Genomic DNA, 18,311 nt, shown 5'->3' on the forward strand with positions numbered 1-18,311 from the left:
ACCCACTGTGGAGACATAGCAAAAGATTGCCGCAGGGAAGACATTTTCCAGAAACTCTGGAAGCTCTGTCGATGACAGTTCTGCGGTGTGCGTGTGTTCAAGCTGTGCACAACGCGTTTTGAATCTGCATAACCACACCCTCCATCCCCATTGTGACAGCACGTGAAGGTTCCGTGCGACAAAGCAAGCTCCATTTCCAGCTCCCTATTCCAAAAATCTATTTAATATATGGTCCCCAAATAGGGGACGTATCAGATAAGAACAGACACTACGCTTGATCTTGAGCCATTTGGCCGAGAAGCGATGATCAGAAATGGTTTGCCACTTGGGCCGCACCAAGGCCTACAACCGAAACCCACTGTGGAGACATAGCAAAAGATTGCCGCAGGGAAGACATTTTCCAGAAACTCTGGAAGCTCTGTCGATGACAGTTCTGCAGTGTGCGTGTGTTCAAGCTGTGCACAACGCGTTTTGAATCTGCATAACCACACCCTCCATCCCCATTGTGACAGCACGTGAAGGTTCCGTGTGACAAAGCAAGCTCCATTTCCAGCTCCCTATTCCAAAAATCCATTTAATATATGGTCCCCAAATAGGGGACGTATCAGATAAGAACAGACACTACGCTTGATCTTGAGCCATTTGGCCGAGAAGCGATGATCAGAAATGGTTTGCCACTTGGGCCGCACCAAGGCCTACAACCGAAACCCACTGTGGAGACATAGCAAAAGATTGCCGCAGGGAAGACATTTTCCAGAAACTCTGGAGGTTCTGTAGATGATAGTTCTGCGGTGTGCGTGTGTTCAAGCTGTGCACAACGCGTTTTGAATCTGCATAACCACACCCTCCATCCCCATTGTGACAGCACGTGAAGGTTCCGTGCGACAAAGCAAGCTCCATTTCCAGCTCCCTATTCCAAAAATCTATTTAATATATGGTCCCCAAATAGGGGACATATCAGATAAGAGCAGACACTACGCTTGATCTTGAGCCATTTGGCCAAGAAGCGATGATCAGAAATGGTTTGCCACTTGGGCCGCACCAAGGCCTACAACCGAAACCCACTGTGGAGACATAGCAAAAGATTGCCGCAGGGAAGACATTTTCCAGAAACTCTGGAAGCTCTGTCGATGACAGTTCTGCGGTGTGCGTGTGTTCAAGCTGTGCACAACGCGTTTTGAATCTGCATAACCACACCCTCCATCCCCATTGTGACAGCATGTGAAGGTTCCGTCCGACGAAGCAAGCTCCATTTCCAGCTCCGTTTTCCAAAAATCCATTTAATATATGGTCCCCAAATAGGGGACGTATCAGATAAGAACAGACACTACGCTTGATCTTGAGCCATTTGGCCGAGAAGCGATGATCAGAAATGGTTTGCCACTTAGGCCTCACCAAGGCCTACAACCGTAACCCACTGTGGAGACATAGCAAAAGATTGCCGCAGGGAAGACATTTTCCAGAAGCCCTGGAAGCTCTGTAGATGACAGTTCTGCGGTGTGCGTGTGTTCAAGCTGTGCACAACGCATTTTGAATCTGCATAACCACACCCTCCATCCCCATTGTGACAGCACGTGAAGGTTCTGTGCGACATAGCAAGCTCCATTTCCAGCTCCCTATTCCAAAAATCTATTTAATATATGGTCCCCAAATAGGGGACGTATCAGATAAGAACAGACACTACGCTTGATCTTGAGCCATTTGGCCGAGAAACGATGATCAGAAATGGTTTGCCACTTGGGCCGCACCAAGGCCTACAACCGAAACCCACTGTGGAGACATAGCAAAAGATTGCCGCAGGGAAGACATTTTCCAGAAACTCTGGAAGCTTTGTCGATGACAGTTCTGCGGTGTGCGTGTGTTCAAGCTGTGCACAACGCGTTTTGAATCTGCATAATCACACCCTCCATCCCCATTGTGACAGCACGTGAAGGTTCCGTGTGACAAAGCAAGCTCCATTTCCAGCTCCCTATTCCAAAAATCCATTTAATATATGGTCCCCAAATAGGGGACGTATCCGAGAAGAACAGACACTACGCTTGATCTTGAGCCATTTGGCCGAGAAGCGATGATCAGAAATTGTTTGCCACTTGGGCCGCACCAAGGCCTACAACTGAAACCCACTGTGGAGACATAGCAAAAGATTGCCGCAGGGAAGACATTTTCCAGAAACTCTGGAAGCTCTGTAGATGACAGTTCTGCGGTGTGCGTGTGTTCAAGCTGTGCACAACGCGTTTTGAATCTGCATAACCACACCCTCCATCCCCATTGTGACAGCACGTGAAGGTTCCGTGCGACAAAGCAAGCTCCATTTCCAGCTCCCTATTCCAAAAATCCATTTAATATATGGTCCCCAAATAGGGGACGTATCAGATAAGAACAGACACTACGCTTGATCTTGAGCCATTTGGCCGAGAAGCGATGATCAGAAATGGTGTGCCACTTGGGCCGCACCAAGGCCTACAACCGAAACCCACTGTGGAGACATAGCAAAAGATTGCCGCAGGGAAGACATTTTCCAGAAACTCTGGAAGTTCTGTAGATGACAGTTCTGCGGTGTGCGTGTGTTCAAGCTGTGCACAACGCGTTTTGAATCTGCATAACCACACCCTCCATCCCCATTGTGACAGCAAGTGAAGGTTCCGTGCGACAAAGCAAGCTCCATTTCCAGTTCCCTATTCCAAAAATCTATTTAATATATGGTCCCCAAATAGGGTACGTATCAGATAAGAACAGACACTACGCTTGATCTTGAGCCATTTGGCCGAGAAGCGATGATCAGAAATGGTTTGCCACTTGGGCCGCACCAAGGCCTACAACCGAAACCCACTGTGGAGACATAGCAAAAGATTGCCGCAGGGAAGACATTTTCCAGAAACTCTGGAAGCTCTGTAGATGACAGTTCTGCGGTGTGCGTGTGTTCAAGCTGTGCACAACGCGTTTTGAATCTGCATAACCACACCCTCCATCCCCATTGTGACAGCACGTGAAGGTTCCGTGCGACAAAGCAAGCTCCATTTCCAGCTCCCTATTCCAAAAATCCATTTAATATATGGTCCCCAAATAGGGGACGTATCAGATAAGAACAGACTCTACGCTTGATCTTGAGCCATTTGGCCGAGAAGCGATGATCAGAAATGGTTTGCCACTTGGGCCGCACCAAGGCCTACAACCGAAACCCACTGTGGAGACATAGCAAAAGATTGCCGCAGGGAAGACATTTTCCAGAAACTTTGGAAGCTCTGTAGATGACAGTTCTGCGGTGTGCGTGTGTTCAAGCTGTATACAACGCGTTTCGAATCTGCATAACCACACCCTCCATCCCCATTGTGACAGCACGTGAAGGTTCCGTGCGACAAAGCAAGCTCCATTGCCAGCTCCCTATTCCAAAAATCCATTTAATATATGGTCCCCAAATAGGGGACGTATCAGATAAGAACAGACTCTACGCTTGATCTTGAGCCATTTGGCCGAGAAGCGATGATCAGAAATGGTTTGCCATTTGGGCCGCACCAAGGCCTACAACCGAAACCCACTGTGGAGATATAGCAAAAGATTGCCGCAGGGAAGACATTTTCCAGAAACTCTGGAAGCTCTGTAGATGACAGTTCTGCGGTGTGCGTGTGTTCAAGCTGTGCACAACGCGTTTTGAATCTGCATAACCACACCCTCCATCCCCATTGTGACAGCACGTGAAGGTTCCGTGCGACAAAGCAAGCTCCATTTCCAGCATCCTATTCCAAAAATCCATTTAATATATGGTCCCCAAATAAGGGACGTATCAGATAAGAACAGACTCTACGCTTGATCTTGAGCCATTTGGCCGAGAAGCGATGATCAGAAATGGTTTGCCACTTGGGCCGCACCAAGGCCTACAACCGAAACCCACTGTGGAGACTTAGCAAAAGATTGCCGCAGGGAAGACATTTTCCAGAAACTCTGGAAGCTCTGTAGATGACAGTTCTGCGGTGTGCGTGTGTTCAAGCTGTGCACAACGCGTTTCGAATCTGCATAACCACACCCTCCATCCCCATTGTGACAGCACGTGAAGGTTCCGTGTGACAAAGCAAGCTCCATTTCCAGCTCCCTATTCCAAAAATCCATGTAATATATGGTCCCCAAATAGGGGACGTATCAGATAAGAACAGACACTACGCTTGATCTTGAGCCATTTGGCCGAGAAGCGATGATCAGAAATGGTTTGCCACTTGGGCCGCACCAAGGCCTACAACCGAAACCCACTGTGGAGACATAGCAAAAGATTGCCGCAGGGAAGACATTTTCCAGAAACTCTGGAAGCTCTGTCGATGACAGTTCTGTGGTGTGCGTGTGTTCAAGCTGTGCACAACGCGTTTTGAATCTGCATAACCACACCCTCCATCCCCATTGTGACAGCACGTGAAGGTTCCGTGCGACGAAGCAAGCTCCATTTCCAGCTCCCTATTCCAAAAATCCATTTAATATATGGTCCCCAAATAGGGGACGTATCAGATAAGAACAGACACTACGCTTGATCTTGAGCCATTTGGCCGAGAAGCGATGATCAGAAATGGTTTGCCACTTGGGCCACACCAAGGCCTACAACCGAAACCCACTGTGGAGACATAGCAAAAGATTGCCGCAGGGAAGACATTTTCCAGAAACTCTGGAAGCTCTGTAGATGACAGTTCTGCGGTGTGCGTGTGTTCAAGCTGTGCACAACGCGTTTTGAATCTGCATAACCACACCCTCCATCCCCATTGTGACAGCACGTGAAGGTTCCGTGCGACAAAGCAAGCTCCATTTCCAGCTCCCTATTCCAAAAATCTATTTAATATATGGTCCCCAAATAGGGGACGTATCAGATAAGAACAGACACTACACTTGATCTTGAGCCATTTGGCCGAGAAGCGATGATCAGAAATGGTTTGCCACTTGGGCCGCACCAAGGCCTACAACCGAAACCCACTGTGGAGACATAGCAAAAGATTGCCGCAGGGAAGACATTTTCCAAAAACTCTGGAAGCTCTGTAGATGACAGTTCTGCGGTGTGCGTGTGTTCAAGCAGTGCACAACGCGTTTTGAATCTGCATAACCACACCCTCCATCCCCATTGTGACAGCACGTGAAGGTTCCGTGTGACAAAGCAAGCTCCATTTCCAGCTCCCTATTCCAAAAATCCATTTAATATATGGTCCCCAAATAGGGGACGTATCAGATAAGAACAGACACTACGCTTGATCTTGAGCCATTTGGCCGAGAAGCGATGATCAGAAATGGTTTGCCACTTGGGCCGCACCAAGGCCTAAAACCGAAACCCACTGTGGAGACATAGCAAAAGATTGCCGCAGGGAAGACATTTTCCAGAAACTCTGGAAGCTCTGTCGATGACAGTTCTGCGGTGTGCGTGTGTTCAAGCTGTGCACAACGCGTTTTGAATCTGCATAACCACACCCTCCATCCCCATTGTGACAGCACGTGAAGGTTCCGTGCGACAAAGCAAGCTCCATTTCCAGCTCCCTATTCCAAAAATCTATTTAATATATGGTCCCCAAATAGGGGACGTATCAGATAAGAACAGACACTACGCTTGATCTTGAGCCATTTGGCCGAGAAGCGATGATCAGAAATGGTTTGCCACTTGGGCCGCACCAAGGCCTACAACCGAAACCCACTGTGGAGACATAGCAAAAGATTGCCGCAGGGAAGACATTTTCCAAAAACTCTGGAAGCTCTGTAGATGACAGTTCTGCGGTGTGCGTGTGTTCAAGCTGTGCACAACGCGTTTTGAATCTGCATAACCACACCCTCCATCCCCATTGTGACAGCACGTGAAGGTTCCATGCGACAAAGCAAGCTCCATTTCCAGCTCCCTATTCCAAAAATCTATTTAATATATGGTCCCCAAATAGGGGACATATCAGATAAGAACAGACACTACGCTTGATCTTGAGCCATTTGGCCGAGAAGCGATGATCAGAAATGGTTTGCCACTTGGGCCGCACCAAGGCCTACAACCGAAACCCACTGTGGAGACATAGCAAAAGATTGCCGCAGGGAAGACATTTTCCAGAAACTCTGGAAGCTCTGTAGATGACAGTTCTGCGGTGTGCGTGTGTTCAAGCTGTGCACAACGCGTTTTGAATCTGCATAACCACACCCTCCATCCCCATTATGACAGCACGTGAAGGTTCCGTGCGACAAAGCAAGCTCCATTTCCAGCTCCCTATTCCAAAAATCCATTTAATATATGGTCCCCAAATAGGGGACGTATCAGATAAGAACAGACACTACGCTTGATCTTGAGCCATTTGGCCGAGAAGCGATGATCAGAAATGGTTTGCCACTTGGGCCGCACCAAGGCCTACAACCGAAACCCACTGTGGAGACAAGCTGTGCACAACGCGTTTTGAATCTGCATAACCACACCCTCCATCCCCATTGTGACAGCACGTGAAGGTTCCATGCGACAAAGCAAGCTCCATTTCCAGCTCCCTATTCCAAAAATCTATTTAATATATGGTCCCCAAATAGGGGACGTATCAGATAAGAACAGACACTACGCTTGATCTTGAGCCATTTGGCCGAGAAGCGATGATCAGAAATGGTTTGCCACTTGGGCCGCACCAAGGCCTACAACCGAAACCCACTGTGGAGACATAGCAAAAGATTGCCGCAGGGAAGACATTTTCCAGAAACTCTGGAAGCTCTGTAGATGACAGTTCTGCGGTGTGCGTGTGTTCAAGCTGTGCACAACGCGTTTTGAATCTGCATAACCACACCCTCCATCCCCATTGTGACAGCACGTGAAGGTTCCGTGCGACAAAGCAAGCTCCATTTCCAGCTCCCTATTCCAAAAATCTATTTAATATATGGTCCCCAAATAGGGGACGTATCAGATAAGAACAGACACTACGCTTGATCTTGAGCCATTTGGCCGAGAAGCGATGATCAGAAATGGTTCGCCATTTGGGCCGCACCAAGGCCTACAACCGAAACCCACTGTGGAGACATAGCAAAAGATTGCCGCAGGGAAGACATTTTCCAGAAACTCTGGAAGCTCTGTAGATGACAGTTCTGCGGTGTGCGTGTGTTCAAGCTGTGCACAACGCGTTTTGAATCTGCATAACCACACCCTCCATCCCCATTGTGACAGCACGTGAAGGTTCCGTGCGACAAAGCAAGCTCCATTTCCAGCATCCTATTCCAAAAATCCATTTAATATATGGTCCCCAAATAGGGGACGTATCAGATAAGAACAGACTCTACGCTTGATCTTGAGCCATTTGGCCGAGAAGCGATGATCAGAAATGATTTGCCACTTGGGCCGCACCAAGGCCTACAACCGAAACCCACTGTGGAGACTTAGCAAAAGATTGCCGCAGGGAAGACATTTTCCAGAAACTCTGAAAGCTCTGTAGATGACAGTTCTGCGGTGTGCGTGTGTTCAAGCTGTGCACAACGCGTTTCGAATCTGCATAACCACACCCTCCATCCCCATTGTGACAGCACGTGAAGGTTCCGTGTGACAAAGCAAGCTCCATTTCCAGCTCCCTATTCCAAAAATCCATTTAATATATGGTCCCCAAATAGGGGACGTATCAGATAAGAACAGACACTACGCTTGATCTTGAGCCATTTGGCCGAGAAGCGATGATCAGAAATGGTTTGCCACTTGGGCCGCACCAAGGCCTACAACCGAAACCCACTGTGGAGACATAGCAAAAGATTGCCGCAGGGAAGACATTTTCCAGAAACTCTGGAAGCTCTGTAGATGACAGTTCTGCGGTGTGCGTGTGTTCAAGCTGTGCACAACGCGTTTTGAATCTGCATAACCACACCCTCCATCCCCATTGTGACAGCACGTGAAGGTTCCGTGCGACGAAGCAAGCTCCATTTCCAGCTCCCTATTCCAAAAATCCATTTAATATATGGTCCCCAAATAGGGGACGTATCAGATAAGAACAGACACTACGCTTGATCTTGAGCCATTTGGCCGAGAAGCGATGATCAGAAATGGTTTGCCACTTGGGCCACACCAAGGCCTACAACCGAAACCCACTGTGGAGACATAGCAAAAGATTGCCGCAGGGAAGACATTTTCCAGAAACTCTGGAAGCTCTGTAGATGACAGTTCTGCGGTGTGCGTGTGTTCAAGCTGTGCACAACGCGTTTTGAATCTGCATAACCACACCCTCCATCCCCATTGTGACAGCACGTGAAGGTTCCGTGCGACAAAGCAAGCTCCATTTCCAGCTCCCTATTCCAAAAATCTATTTAATATATGGTCCCCAAATAGGGGACGTATCAGATAAGAACAGACACTACACTTGATCTTGAGCCATTTGGCCGAGAAGCGATGATCAGAAATGGTTTGCCACTTGGGCCGCACCAAGGCCTACAACCGAAACCCACTGTGGAGACATAGCAAAAGATTGCCGCAGGGAAGACATTTTCCAAAAACTCTGGAAGCTCTGTAGATGACAGTTCTGCGGTGTGCGTGTGTTCAAGCAGTGCACAACGCGTTTTGAATCTGCATAACCACACCCTCCATCCCCATTGTGACAGCACGTGAAGGTTCCGTGCGACAAAGCAAGCTCCATTTCCAGCATCCTATTCCAAAAATCCATTTAATATATGGTCCCCAAATAGGGGACGTATCAGATAAGAACAGACTCTACGCTTGATCTTGAGCCATTTGGCCGAGAAGCGATGATCAGAAATGATTTGCCACTTGGGCCGCACCAAGGCCTACAACCGAAACCCACTTTGGAGACTTAGCAAAAGATTGCCGCAGGGAAGACATTTTCCAGAAACTCTGGAAGCTCTGTAGATGACAGTTCTGCGGTGTGCGTGTGTTCAAGCTGTGCACAACGCGTTTCGAATCTGCATAACCACACCCTCCATCCCCATTGTGACAGCACGTGAAGGTTCCGTGTGACAAAGCAAGCTCCATTTCCAGCTCCCTATTCCAAAAATCCATTTAATATATGGTCCCCAAATAGGGGACGTATCAGATAAGAACAGACACTACGCTTGATCTTGAGCCATTTGGCCGAGAAGCGATGATCAGAAATGGTTTGCCACTTGGGCCGCACCAAGGCCTACAACCGAAACCCACTGTGGAGACATAGCAAAAGATTGCCGCAGGGAAGACATTTTCCAGAAACTCTGGAAGCTCTGTAGATGACAGTTCTGCGGTGTGCGTGTGTTCAAGCTGTGCACAACGCGTTTTGAATCTGCATAACCACACCCTCCATCCCCATTGTGACAGCACGTGAAGGTTCCGTGCGACGAAGCAAGCTCCATTTCCAGCTCCCTATTCCAAAAATCCATTTAATATATGGTCCCCAAATAGGGGATGTATCAGATAAGAACAGACACTACGCTTGATCTTGAGCCATTTGGCCGAGAAGCGATGATCAGAAATGGTTTGCCACTTGGGCCACACCAAGGCCTACAACCGAAACCCACTGTGGAGACATAGCAAAAGATTGCCGCAGGGAAGACATTTTCCAAAAACTCTGGAAGCTCTGTAGATGACAGTTCTGCGGTGTGCGTGTGTTCAAGCAGTGCACAACGCGTTTTGAATCTGCATAACCACACCCTCCATCCCCATTGTGACAGCACGTGAAGGTTCCGTGTGACAAAGCAAGCTCCATTTCCAGCTCCCTATTCCAAAAATCTATTTAATATATGGTCCCCAAATAGGGGACGTATCAGATAAGAACAGACACTACGCTTGATCTTGAGCCATTTGGCCGAGAAGCGATGATCAGAAATGGTTTGCCACTTGGGCCGCACCAAGGCCTACAACCGAAACCCACTGTGGAGACATAGCAAAAGATTGCCGCAGGGAAGACATTTTCCAGAAACTCTGGAAGCTCTGTCGATGACAGTTCTGCAGTGTGCGTGTGTTCAAGCTGTGCACAACGCGTTTTGAATCTGCATAACCACACCCTCCATCCCCATTGTGACAGCACGTGAAGGTTCCGTGTGACAAAGCAAGCTCCATTTCCAGCTCCCTATTCCAAAAATCCATTTAATATATGGTCCCCAAATAGGGGACGTATCAGATAAGAACAGACACTACGCTTGATCTTGAGCCATTTGGCCGAGAAGCGATGATCAGAAATGGTTTGCCACTTGGGCCGCACCAAGGCCTACAACCGAAACCCACTGTGGAGACATAGCAAAAGATTGCCGCAGGGAAGACATTTTCCAGAAACTCTGGAAGTTCTGTAGATGATAGTTCTGCGGTGTGCGTGTGTTCAAGCTGTGCACAACGCGTTTTGAATCTGCATAACCACACCCTCCATCCCCATTGTGACAGCACGTGAAGGTTCCGTGTGACAAAGCAAGCTCCATTTCCAGCTCCCTATTCCAAAAATCCATTTAATATATGGTCCCCAAATAGGGGACGTATCAGATAAGAACAGACACTACGCTTGATCTTGAGCCATTTGGCCGAGAAGCGATGATCAGAAATGGTTTGCCACTTGGGCCGCACCAAGGCCTACAACCGAAACCCACTGTGGAGACATAGCAAAAGATTGCCGCAGGGAAGACATTTTCCAGAAACTCTGGAAGTTCTGTAGATGATAGTTCTGCGGTGTGCGTGTGTTCAAGCTGTGCACAACGCGTTTTGAATCTGCATAACCACACCCTCCATCCCCATTGTGACAGCACGTGAAGATTCCGTGCGACAAAGCAAGCTCCATTTCCAGCACCCTATTCCAAAAATCTATTTAATATATGGTCCCCAAATAGGGGACATATCAGATAAGAGCAGACACTACGCTTGATCTTGAGCCATTTGGCCAAGAAGCGATGATCAGAAATGGTTTGCCACTTGGGCCGCACCAAGGCCTACAACCGAAACCCACTGTGGAGACATAGCAAAAGATTGCCGCAGGGAAGACATTTTCCAGAAACTCTGGAAGCTCTGTCGATGACAGTTCTGCGGTGTGCGTGTGTTCAAGCTGTGCACAACGCGTTTTGAATCTGCATAACCACACCCTCCATCCCCATTGTGACAGCACGTGAAGGTTCCGTGCGACAAAGCAAGCTCCATTTCCAGCTCCCTATTCCAAAAATCCATTTAATATATGGTCCCCAAATAGGGGACGTATCAGATAAGAACAGACACTACGCTTGATCTTGAGCCATTTGGCCGAGAAGCGATGATCAGAAATGGTTTGCCACTTGGGCCGCACCAAGGCCTACAACCGAAACCCACTGTGGAGACATAGCAAAAGATTGCCGCAGGGAAGACATTTTCCAGAAACTCTGGAAGCTCTGTCGATGACAGTTCTGCGGTGTGCGTGTGTTCAAGCTGTGCACAACGCGTTTTGAATCTGCATAACCACACCCTCCATCCCCATTGTGACAGCACGTGAAGGTTCCGTGCGACAAAGCAAGCTCCATTTCCAGCTCCCTATTCCAAAAATCCATTTAATATATGGTCCCCAAATAGGGGACGTATCAGATAAGAACAGACACTACGCTTGATCTTGAGCCATTTGGCCGAGAAGCGATGATCAGAAATGGTTTGCCACTTGGGCCGCACCAAGGCCTACAACCGAAACCCACTGTGGAGACATAGCAAAAGATTGCCGCAGGGAAGACATTTTCCAGAAACTCTGGAAGCTCTGTCGATGACAGTTCTGCGGTGTGCGTGTGTTCAAGCTGTGCACAACGCGTTTTAAATCTGCATAACCACACCCTCCATCCCCATTGTGACAGCACGTGAAGGTTCCGTGCGACAAAGCAAGCTCCATTTCCAGCTCCCTATTCCAAAAATCTATTTAATATATGGTCCCCAAATAGGGGACGTATCAGATAAGAACAGACACTATGCTTGATCTTGAGCCATTTGGCCGAGAAGCGATGATCAGAAATGGTTTGCCACTTGGGCCGCACCAAGGCCTACAACCGAAACCCACTGTGGAGACATAGCAAAAGATTGCCGCAGGGAAGACATTTTCCAAAAACTCTGGAAGCTCTGTAGATGACAGTTCTGCGGTGTGCGTGTGTTCAAGCTGTGCACAACGCGTTTTGAATCTGCATAACCACACCCTCCATCCCCATTGTGACAGCACGTGAAGGTTCCGTGTGACAAAGCAAGCTCCATTTCCAGCTCCCTATTCCAAAAATCCATTTAATATATGGTCCCCAAATAGGGGACGTATCAGATAAGAACAGACACTACGCTTGATCTTGAGCCATTTGGCCGAGAAGCGATGATCAGAAATGGTTTGCCACTTGGGCCGCACCAAGGCCTAAAACCGAAACCCACTGTGGAGACATAGCAAAAGATTGCCGCAGGGAAGACATTTTCCAGAAACTCTGGAAGCTCTGTCGATGACAGTTCTGCGGTGTGCGTGTGTTCAAGCTGTGCACAACGCGTTTTGAATCTGCATAACCACACCCTCCATCCCCATTGTGACAGCACGTGAAGGTTCCGTGCGACAAAGCAAGCTCCATTTCCAGCTCCCTATTCCAAAAATCTATTTAATATATGGTCCCCAAATAGGGGACGTATCAGATAAGAACAGACACTACGCTTGATCTTGAGCCATTTGGCCGAGAAGCGATGATCAGAAATGGTTTGCCACTTGGGCCGCACCAAGGCCTACAACCGAAACCCACTGTGGAGACATAGCAAAAGATTGCCGCAGGGAAGACATTTTCCAGAAACTCTGGAAGCTCTGTCGATGACAGTTCTGCAGTGTGCGTGTGTTCAAGCTGTGCACAACGCGTTTTGAATCTGCATAACCACACCCTCCATCCCCATTGTGAAAGCACGTGAAGGTTCCGTGCGACAAAGCAAGCTCCATTTCCAGCTCCCTATTCCAAAAATCTATTTAATATATGGTCCCCAAATAGGGGACATATCAGATAAGAGCAGACACTACGCTTGATCTTGAGCCATGTGGCCAAGAAGCGATGATCAGAAATGGTTTGCCACTTGGGCCGCACCAAGGCCTACAACCGAAACCCACTGTGGAGACATAGCAAAAGATTGCCGCAGGGAAGACATTTTCCAGAAACTCTGGAAGCTCTGTCGATGACAGTTCTGCGGTGTGCGTGTGTTCAAGCTGTGCACAACGCGTTTTGAATCTGCATAACCACACCCTCCATCCCCATTGTGACAGCATGTGAAGGTTCCGTCCGACGAAGCAAGCTCCATTTCCAGCTCCGTTTTCCAAAAATCCATTTAATATATGGTCCCCAAATAGGGGACGTATCAGATAAGAACAGACACTACGCTTGATCTTGAGCCATTTGGCCGAGAAGCGATGATCAGAAATGGTTTGCCACTTAGGCCTCACCAAGGCCTACAACCGTAACCCACTGTGGAGACATAGCAAAAGATTGCCGCAGGGAAGACATTTTCCAGAAACCCTGGAAGCTCTGTAGATGACAGTTCTGCGGTGTGCGTGTGTTCAAGCTGTGCACAACGCATTTTGAATCTGCATAACCACACCCTCCATCCCCATTGTGACAGCACGTGAAGGTTCTGTGCGACAAAGCAAGCTCCATTTCCAGCTCCCTATTCCAAAAATCTATTTAATATATGGTCCCCAAATAGGGGACGTATCAGATAAGAACAGACACTACGCTTGATCTTGAGCCATTTGGCCGAGAAACGATGATCAGAAATGGTTTGCCACTTGGGCCGCACCAAGGCCTACAACCGAAACCCACTGTGGAGACATAGCAAAAGATTGCCGCAGGGAAGACATTTTCCAGAAACTCTGGAAGCTTTGTCGATGACAGTTCTGCGGTGTGCGTGTGTTCAAGCTGTGCACAACGCGTTTTGAATCTGCATAATCACACCCTCCATCCCCATTGTGACAGCACGTGAAGGTTCCGTGTGACAAAGCAAGCTCCATTTCCAGCTCCCTATTCCAAAAATCCATTTAATATATGGTCCCCAAATAGGGGACGTATCCGAGAAGAACAGACACTACGCTTGATCTTGAGCCATTTGGCCGAGAAGCGATGATCAGAAATTGTTTGCCACTTGGGCCGCACCAAGGCCTACAACTGAAACCCACTGTGGAGACATAGCAAAAGATTGCCGCAGGGAAGACATTTTCCAGAAACTCTGGAAGCTCTGTAGATGACAGTTCTGCGGTGTGCGTGTGTTCAAGCTGTGCACAACGCGTTTTGAATCTGCATAACCACACCCTCCATCCCCATTGTGACAGCACGTGAAGGTTCCGTGCGACAAAGCAAGCTCCATTTCCAGCTCCCTATTCCAAAAATCCATTTAATATATGGTCCCCAAATAGGGGACGTATCAGATAAGAACAGACACTACGCTTGATCTTGAGCCATTTGGCCGAGAAGCGATGATCAGAAATGGTGTGCCACTTGGGCCGCACCAAGGCCTACAACCGAAACCCACTGTGGAGACATAGCAAAAGATTGCCGCAGGGAAGACATTTTCCAGAAACTCTGGAAGTTCTGTAGATGACAGTTCTGCGGTGTGCGTGTGTTCAAGCTGTGCACAACGCGTTTTGAATCTGCATAACCACACCCTCCATCCCCATTGTGACAGCAAGTGAAGGTTCCGTGCGACAAAGCAAGCTCCATTTCCAGTTCCCTATTCCAAAAATCTATTTAATATATGGTCCCCAAATAGGGTACGTATCAGATAAGAACAGACACTACGCTTGATCTTGAGCCATTTGGCCGAGAAGCGATGATCAGAAATGGTTTGCCACTTGGGCCGCACCAAGGCCTACAACCGAAACCCACTGTGGAGACATAGCAAAAGATTGCCGCAGGGAAGACATTTTCCAGAAACTCTGGAAGCTCTGTAGATGACAGTTCTGCGGTGTGCGTGTGTTCAAGCTGTGCACAACGCGTTTTGAATCTGCATAACCACACCCTCCATCCCCATTGTGACAGCACGTGAAGGTTCCGTGCGACAAAGCAAGCTCCATTTCCAGCTCCCTATTCCAAAAATCCATTTAATATATGGTCCCCAAATAGGGGACGTATCAGATAAGAACAGACTCTACGCTTGATCTTGAGCCATTTGGCCGAGAAGCGATGATCAGAAATGGTTTGCCACTTGGGCCGCACCAAGGCCTACAACCGAAACCCACTGTGGAGACATAGCAAAAGATTGCCGCAGGGAAGACATTTTCCAGAAACTTTGGAAGCTCTGTAGATGACAGTTCTGCGGTGTGCGTGTGTTCAAGCTGTATACAACGCGTTTCGAATCTGCATAACCACACCCTCCATCCCCATTGTGACAGCACGTGAAGGTTCCGTGCGACAAAGCAAGCTCCATTGCCAGCTCCCTATTCCAAAAATCCATTTAATATATGGTCCCCAAATAGGGGACGTATCAGATAAGAACAGACTCTACGCTTGATCTTGAGCCATTTGGCCGAGAAGCGATGATCAGAAATGGTTTGCCATTTGGGCCGCACCAAGGCCTACAACCGAAACCCACTGTGGAGATATAGCAAAAGATTGCCGCAGGGAAGACATTTTCCAGAAACTCTGGAAGCTCTGTAGATGACAGTTCTGCGGTGTGCGTGTGTTCAAGCTGTGCACAACGCGTTTTGAATCTGCATAACCACACCCTCCATCCCCATTGTGACAGCACGTGAAGGTTCCGTGCGACAAAGCAAGCTCCATTTCCAGCATCCTATTCCAAAAATCCATTTACTATATGGTCCCCAAATAAGGGACGTATCAGATAAGAACAGACTCTACGCTTGATCTTGAGCCATTTGGCCGAGAAGCGATGATCAGAAATGGTTTGCCACTTGGGCCGCACCAAGGCCTACAACCGAAACCCACTGTGGAGACTTAGCAAAAGATTGCCGCAGGGAAGACATTTTCCAGAAACTCTGGAAGCTCTGTAGATGACAGTTCTGCGGTGTGCGTGTGTTCAAGCTGTGCACAACGCGTTTCGAATCTGCATAACCACACCCTCCATCCCCATTGTGACAGCACGTGAAGGTTCCGTGTGACAAAGCAAGCTCCATTTCCAGCTCCCTATTCCAAAAATCCATGTAATATATGGTCCCCAAATAGGGGACGTATCAGATAAGAACAGACACTACGCTTGATCTTGAGCCATTTGGCCGAGAAGCGATGATCAGAAATGGTTTGCCACTTGGGCCGCACCAAGGCCTACAACCGAAACCTACTGTGGAGACATAGCAAAAGATTGCCGCAGGGAAGACATTTTCCAGAAACTCTGGAAGCTCTGTCGATGACAGTTCTGTGGTGTGCGTGTGTTCAAGCTGTGCACAACGCGTTTTGAATCTGCATAACCACACCCTCCATCCCCATTGTGACAGCACGTGAAGGTTCCGTGCGACGAAGCAAGCTCCATTTCCAGCTCCCTATTCCAAAAATCCATTTAATATATGGTCCCCAAATAGGGGACGTATCAGATAAGAACAGACACTACGCTTGATCTTGAGCCATTTGGCCGAGAAGCGATGATCAGAAATGGTTTGCCACTTGGGCCACACCAAGGCCTACAACCGAAACCCACTGTGGAGACATAGCAAAAGATTGCCGCAGGGAAGACATTTTCCAGAAACTCTGGAAGCTCTGTAGATGACAGTTCTGCGGTGTGCGTGTGTTCAAGCTGTGCACAACGCGTTTTGAATCTGCATAACCACACCCTCCATCCCCATTGTGACAGCACGTGAAGGTTCCGTGCGACAAAGCAAGCTCCATTTCCAGCTCCCTATTCCAAAAATCTATTTAATATATGGTCCCCAAATAGGGGACGTATCAGATAAGAACAGACACTACACTTGATCTTGAGCCATTTGGCCGAGAAGCGATGATCAGAAATGGTTTGCCACTTGGGCCGCACCAAGGCCTACAACCGAAACCCACTGTGGAGACATAGCAAAAGATTGCCGCAGGGAAGACATTTTCCAAAAACTCTGGAAGCTCTGTAGATGACAGTTCTGCGGTGTGCGTGTGTTCAAGCAGTGCACAACGCGTTTTGAATCTGCATAACCACACCCTCCATCCCCATTGTGACAGCACGTGAAGGTTCCGTGTGACAAAGCAAGCTCCATTTCCAGCTCCCTATTCCAAAAATCCATTTAATATATGGTCCCCAAATAGGGGACGTATCAGATAAGAACAGACACTACGCTTGATCTTGAGCCATTTGGCCGAGAAGCGATGATCAGAAATGGTTTGCCACTTGGGCCGCACCAAGGCCTAAAACCGAAACCCACTGTGGAGACATAGCAAAAGATTGCCGCAGGGAAGACATTTTCCAGAAACTCTGGAAGCTCTGTCGATGACAGTTCTGCGGTGTGCGTGTGTTCAAGCTGTGCACAACGCGTTTTGAATCTGCATAACCACACCCTCCATCCCCATTGTGACAGCACGTGAAGGTTCCGTGCGACAAAGCAAGCTCCATTTCCAGCTCCCTATTCCAAAAATCTATTTAATATATGGTCCCCAAATAGGGGACGTATCAGATAAGAACAGACACTACGCTTGATCTTGAGCCATTTGGCCGAGAAGCGATGATCAGAAATGGTTTGCCACTTGGGCCGCACCAAGGCCTACAACCGAAACCCACTGTGGAGACATAGCAAAAGATTGCCGCAGGGAAGACATTTTCCAAAAACTCTGGAAGCTCTGTAGATGACAGTTCTGCGGTGTGCGTGTGTTCAAGCTGTGCACAACGCGTTTTGAATCTGCATAACCACACCCTCCATCCCCATTGTGACAGCACGTGAAGGTTCCATGCGACAAAGCAAGCTCCATTTCCAGCTCCCTATTCCAAAAATCTATTTAATATATGGTCCCCAAATAGGGGACATATCAGATAAGAACAGACACTACGCTTGATCTTGAGCCATTTGGCCGAGAAGCGATGATCAGAAATGGTTTGCCACTTGGGCCGCACCAAGGCCTACAACCGAAACCCACTGTGGAGACATAGCAAAAGATTGCCGCAGGGAAGACATTTTCCAGAAACTCTGGAAGCTCTGTAGATGACAGTTCTGCGGTGTGCGTGTGTTCAAGCTGTGCACAACGCGTTTTGAATCTGCATAACCACACCCTCCATCCCCATTATGACAGCACGTGAAGGTTCCGTGCGACAAAGCAAGCTCCATTTCCAGCTCCCTATTCCAAAAATCCATTTAATATATGGTCCCCAAATAGGGGACGTATCAGATAAGAACAGACACTACGCTTGATCTTGAGCCATTTGGCCGAGAAGCGATGATCAGAAATGGTTTGCCACTTGGGCCGCACCAAGGCCTACAACCGAAACCCACTGTGGAGACAAGCTGTGCACAACGCGTTTTGAA

General features: G+C 48.3%; 52 pseudogenes; all 52 read right to left on the minus strand.

Moving 5' to 3' along the window:
- Positions 1 to 129: 129 nt before the first annotated feature.
- LOC143759772 (U2 spliceosomal RNA) lies at positions 130 to 305 on the minus strand (annotated as a pseudogene).
- A 177-nt stretch (positions 306 to 482) lies between these two features.
- Positions 483 to 658, minus strand: LOC143761143 (U2 spliceosomal RNA; annotated as a pseudogene).
- Positions 659 to 835: 177 nt separating this feature from the next.
- LOC143762027 (U2 spliceosomal RNA) lies at positions 836 to 1,011 on the minus strand (annotated as a pseudogene).
- Positions 1,012 to 1,186: 175 nt separating this feature from the next.
- LOC143759543 (U2 spliceosomal RNA) lies at positions 1,187 to 1,364 on the minus strand (annotated as a pseudogene).
- A 177-nt stretch (positions 1,365 to 1,541) lies between these two features.
- On the minus strand, positions 1,542 to 1,717 carry LOC143761496 (U2 spliceosomal RNA; annotated as a pseudogene).
- Positions 1,718 to 1,891: 174 nt separating this feature from the next.
- Positions 1,892 to 2,070, minus strand: LOC143762690 (U2 spliceosomal RNA; annotated as a pseudogene).
- A 177-nt stretch (positions 2,071 to 2,247) lies between these two features.
- Positions 2,248 to 2,423, minus strand: LOC143760060 (U2 spliceosomal RNA; annotated as a pseudogene).
- Positions 2,424 to 2,599: 176 nt separating this feature from the next.
- Positions 2,600 to 2,776, minus strand: LOC143762279 (U2 spliceosomal RNA; annotated as a pseudogene).
- Positions 2,777 to 2,953: 177 nt separating this feature from the next.
- On the minus strand, positions 2,954 to 3,129 carry LOC143761597 (U2 spliceosomal RNA; annotated as a pseudogene).
- A 177-nt stretch (positions 3,130 to 3,306) lies between these two features.
- Positions 3,307 to 3,482, minus strand: LOC143762160 (U2 spliceosomal RNA; annotated as a pseudogene).
- A 177-nt stretch (positions 3,483 to 3,659) lies between these two features.
- On the minus strand, positions 3,660 to 3,835 carry LOC143762729 (U2 spliceosomal RNA; annotated as a pseudogene).
- A 177-nt stretch (positions 3,836 to 4,012) lies between these two features.
- LOC143761410 (U2 spliceosomal RNA) lies at positions 4,013 to 4,188 on the minus strand (annotated as a pseudogene).
- Positions 4,189 to 4,365: 177 nt separating this feature from the next.
- On the minus strand, positions 4,366 to 4,541 carry LOC143818737 (U2 spliceosomal RNA; annotated as a pseudogene).
- Positions 4,542 to 4,718: 177 nt separating this feature from the next.
- Positions 4,719 to 4,894, minus strand: LOC143761775 (U2 spliceosomal RNA; annotated as a pseudogene).
- A 177-nt stretch (positions 4,895 to 5,071) lies between these two features.
- Positions 5,072 to 5,247, minus strand: LOC143761144 (U2 spliceosomal RNA; annotated as a pseudogene).
- Positions 5,248 to 5,424: 177 nt separating this feature from the next.
- On the minus strand, positions 5,425 to 5,600 carry LOC143759773 (U2 spliceosomal RNA; annotated as a pseudogene).
- Positions 5,601 to 5,777: 177 nt separating this feature from the next.
- Positions 5,778 to 5,953, minus strand: LOC143760775 (U2 spliceosomal RNA; annotated as a pseudogene).
- Positions 5,954 to 6,130: 177 nt separating this feature from the next.
- LOC143760510 (U2 spliceosomal RNA) lies at positions 6,131 to 6,306 on the minus strand (annotated as a pseudogene).
- A 93-nt stretch (positions 6,307 to 6,399) lies between these two features.
- LOC143761346 (U2 spliceosomal RNA) lies at positions 6,400 to 6,575 on the minus strand (annotated as a pseudogene).
- A 177-nt stretch (positions 6,576 to 6,752) lies between these two features.
- Positions 6,753 to 6,928, minus strand: LOC143759774 (U2 spliceosomal RNA; annotated as a pseudogene).
- Positions 6,929 to 7,105: 177 nt separating this feature from the next.
- Positions 7,106 to 7,281, minus strand: LOC143761898 (U2 spliceosomal RNA; annotated as a pseudogene).
- A 177-nt stretch (positions 7,282 to 7,458) lies between these two features.
- Positions 7,459 to 7,634, minus strand: LOC143761145 (U2 spliceosomal RNA; annotated as a pseudogene).
- A 177-nt stretch (positions 7,635 to 7,811) lies between these two features.
- Positions 7,812 to 7,987, minus strand: LOC143818738 (U2 spliceosomal RNA; annotated as a pseudogene).
- A 177-nt stretch (positions 7,988 to 8,164) lies between these two features.
- Positions 8,165 to 8,340, minus strand: LOC143761787 (U2 spliceosomal RNA; annotated as a pseudogene).
- A 177-nt stretch (positions 8,341 to 8,517) lies between these two features.
- LOC143761899 (U2 spliceosomal RNA) lies at positions 8,518 to 8,693 on the minus strand (annotated as a pseudogene).
- Positions 8,694 to 8,870: 177 nt separating this feature from the next.
- LOC143761146 (U2 spliceosomal RNA) lies at positions 8,871 to 9,046 on the minus strand (annotated as a pseudogene).
- A 177-nt stretch (positions 9,047 to 9,223) lies between these two features.
- Positions 9,224 to 9,399, minus strand: LOC143760707 (U2 spliceosomal RNA; annotated as a pseudogene).
- A 177-nt stretch (positions 9,400 to 9,576) lies between these two features.
- On the minus strand, positions 9,577 to 9,752 carry LOC143760686 (U2 spliceosomal RNA; annotated as a pseudogene).
- A 177-nt stretch (positions 9,753 to 9,929) lies between these two features.
- Positions 9,930 to 10,105, minus strand: LOC143761147 (U2 spliceosomal RNA; annotated as a pseudogene).
- A 177-nt stretch (positions 10,106 to 10,282) lies between these two features.
- On the minus strand, positions 10,283 to 10,458 carry LOC143761149 (U2 spliceosomal RNA; annotated as a pseudogene).
- Positions 10,459 to 10,635: 177 nt separating this feature from the next.
- On the minus strand, positions 10,636 to 10,811 carry LOC143761443 (U2 spliceosomal RNA; annotated as a pseudogene).
- Positions 10,812 to 10,988: 177 nt separating this feature from the next.
- On the minus strand, positions 10,989 to 11,164 carry LOC143760062 (U2 spliceosomal RNA; annotated as a pseudogene).
- A 177-nt stretch (positions 11,165 to 11,341) lies between these two features.
- Positions 11,342 to 11,517, minus strand: LOC143760063 (U2 spliceosomal RNA; annotated as a pseudogene).
- Positions 11,518 to 11,694: 177 nt separating this feature from the next.
- On the minus strand, positions 11,695 to 11,870 carry LOC143761652 (U2 spliceosomal RNA; annotated as a pseudogene).
- A 177-nt stretch (positions 11,871 to 12,047) lies between these two features.
- On the minus strand, positions 12,048 to 12,223 carry LOC143761150 (U2 spliceosomal RNA; annotated as a pseudogene).
- A 177-nt stretch (positions 12,224 to 12,400) lies between these two features.
- Positions 12,401 to 12,576, minus strand: LOC143759775 (U2 spliceosomal RNA; annotated as a pseudogene).
- Positions 12,577 to 12,753: 177 nt separating this feature from the next.
- LOC143761521 (U2 spliceosomal RNA) lies at positions 12,754 to 12,929 on the minus strand (annotated as a pseudogene).
- Positions 12,930 to 13,104: 175 nt separating this feature from the next.
- On the minus strand, positions 13,105 to 13,282 carry LOC143759545 (U2 spliceosomal RNA; annotated as a pseudogene).
- A 177-nt stretch (positions 13,283 to 13,459) lies between these two features.
- LOC143760588 (U2 spliceosomal RNA) lies at positions 13,460 to 13,635 on the minus strand (annotated as a pseudogene).
- A 174-nt stretch (positions 13,636 to 13,809) lies between these two features.
- LOC143762691 (U2 spliceosomal RNA) lies at positions 13,810 to 13,988 on the minus strand (annotated as a pseudogene).
- A 177-nt stretch (positions 13,989 to 14,165) lies between these two features.
- LOC143760064 (U2 spliceosomal RNA) lies at positions 14,166 to 14,341 on the minus strand (annotated as a pseudogene).
- Positions 14,342 to 14,517: 176 nt separating this feature from the next.
- On the minus strand, positions 14,518 to 14,694 carry LOC143762280 (U2 spliceosomal RNA; annotated as a pseudogene).
- Positions 14,695 to 14,871: 177 nt separating this feature from the next.
- Positions 14,872 to 15,047, minus strand: LOC143761598 (U2 spliceosomal RNA; annotated as a pseudogene).
- A 177-nt stretch (positions 15,048 to 15,224) lies between these two features.
- LOC143762161 (U2 spliceosomal RNA) lies at positions 15,225 to 15,400 on the minus strand (annotated as a pseudogene).
- A 177-nt stretch (positions 15,401 to 15,577) lies between these two features.
- LOC143762982 (U2 spliceosomal RNA) lies at positions 15,578 to 15,753 on the minus strand (annotated as a pseudogene).
- A 177-nt stretch (positions 15,754 to 15,930) lies between these two features.
- Positions 15,931 to 16,106, minus strand: LOC143761412 (U2 spliceosomal RNA; annotated as a pseudogene).
- Positions 16,107 to 16,283: 177 nt separating this feature from the next.
- LOC143818740 (U2 spliceosomal RNA) lies at positions 16,284 to 16,459 on the minus strand (annotated as a pseudogene).
- A 177-nt stretch (positions 16,460 to 16,636) lies between these two features.
- LOC143761798 (U2 spliceosomal RNA) lies at positions 16,637 to 16,812 on the minus strand (annotated as a pseudogene).
- A 177-nt stretch (positions 16,813 to 16,989) lies between these two features.
- LOC143761151 (U2 spliceosomal RNA) lies at positions 16,990 to 17,165 on the minus strand (annotated as a pseudogene).
- A 177-nt stretch (positions 17,166 to 17,342) lies between these two features.
- On the minus strand, positions 17,343 to 17,518 carry LOC143759776 (U2 spliceosomal RNA; annotated as a pseudogene).
- A 177-nt stretch (positions 17,519 to 17,695) lies between these two features.
- LOC143760776 (U2 spliceosomal RNA) lies at positions 17,696 to 17,871 on the minus strand (annotated as a pseudogene).
- Positions 17,872 to 18,048: 177 nt separating this feature from the next.
- LOC143760511 (U2 spliceosomal RNA) lies at positions 18,049 to 18,224 on the minus strand (annotated as a pseudogene).
- Between the last annotated feature and the right edge of the window lie 87 nt (positions 18,225 to 18,311).

This window comes from Ranitomeya variabilis, chromosome 3 (genome assembly GCF_051348905.1).
Source record: "Ranitomeya variabilis isolate aRanVar5 chromosome 3, aRanVar5.hap1, whole genome shotgun sequence".
Taxonomy (NCBI): domain Eukaryota; kingdom Metazoa; phylum Chordata; class Amphibia; order Anura; family Dendrobatidae; genus Ranitomeya; species Ranitomeya variabilis.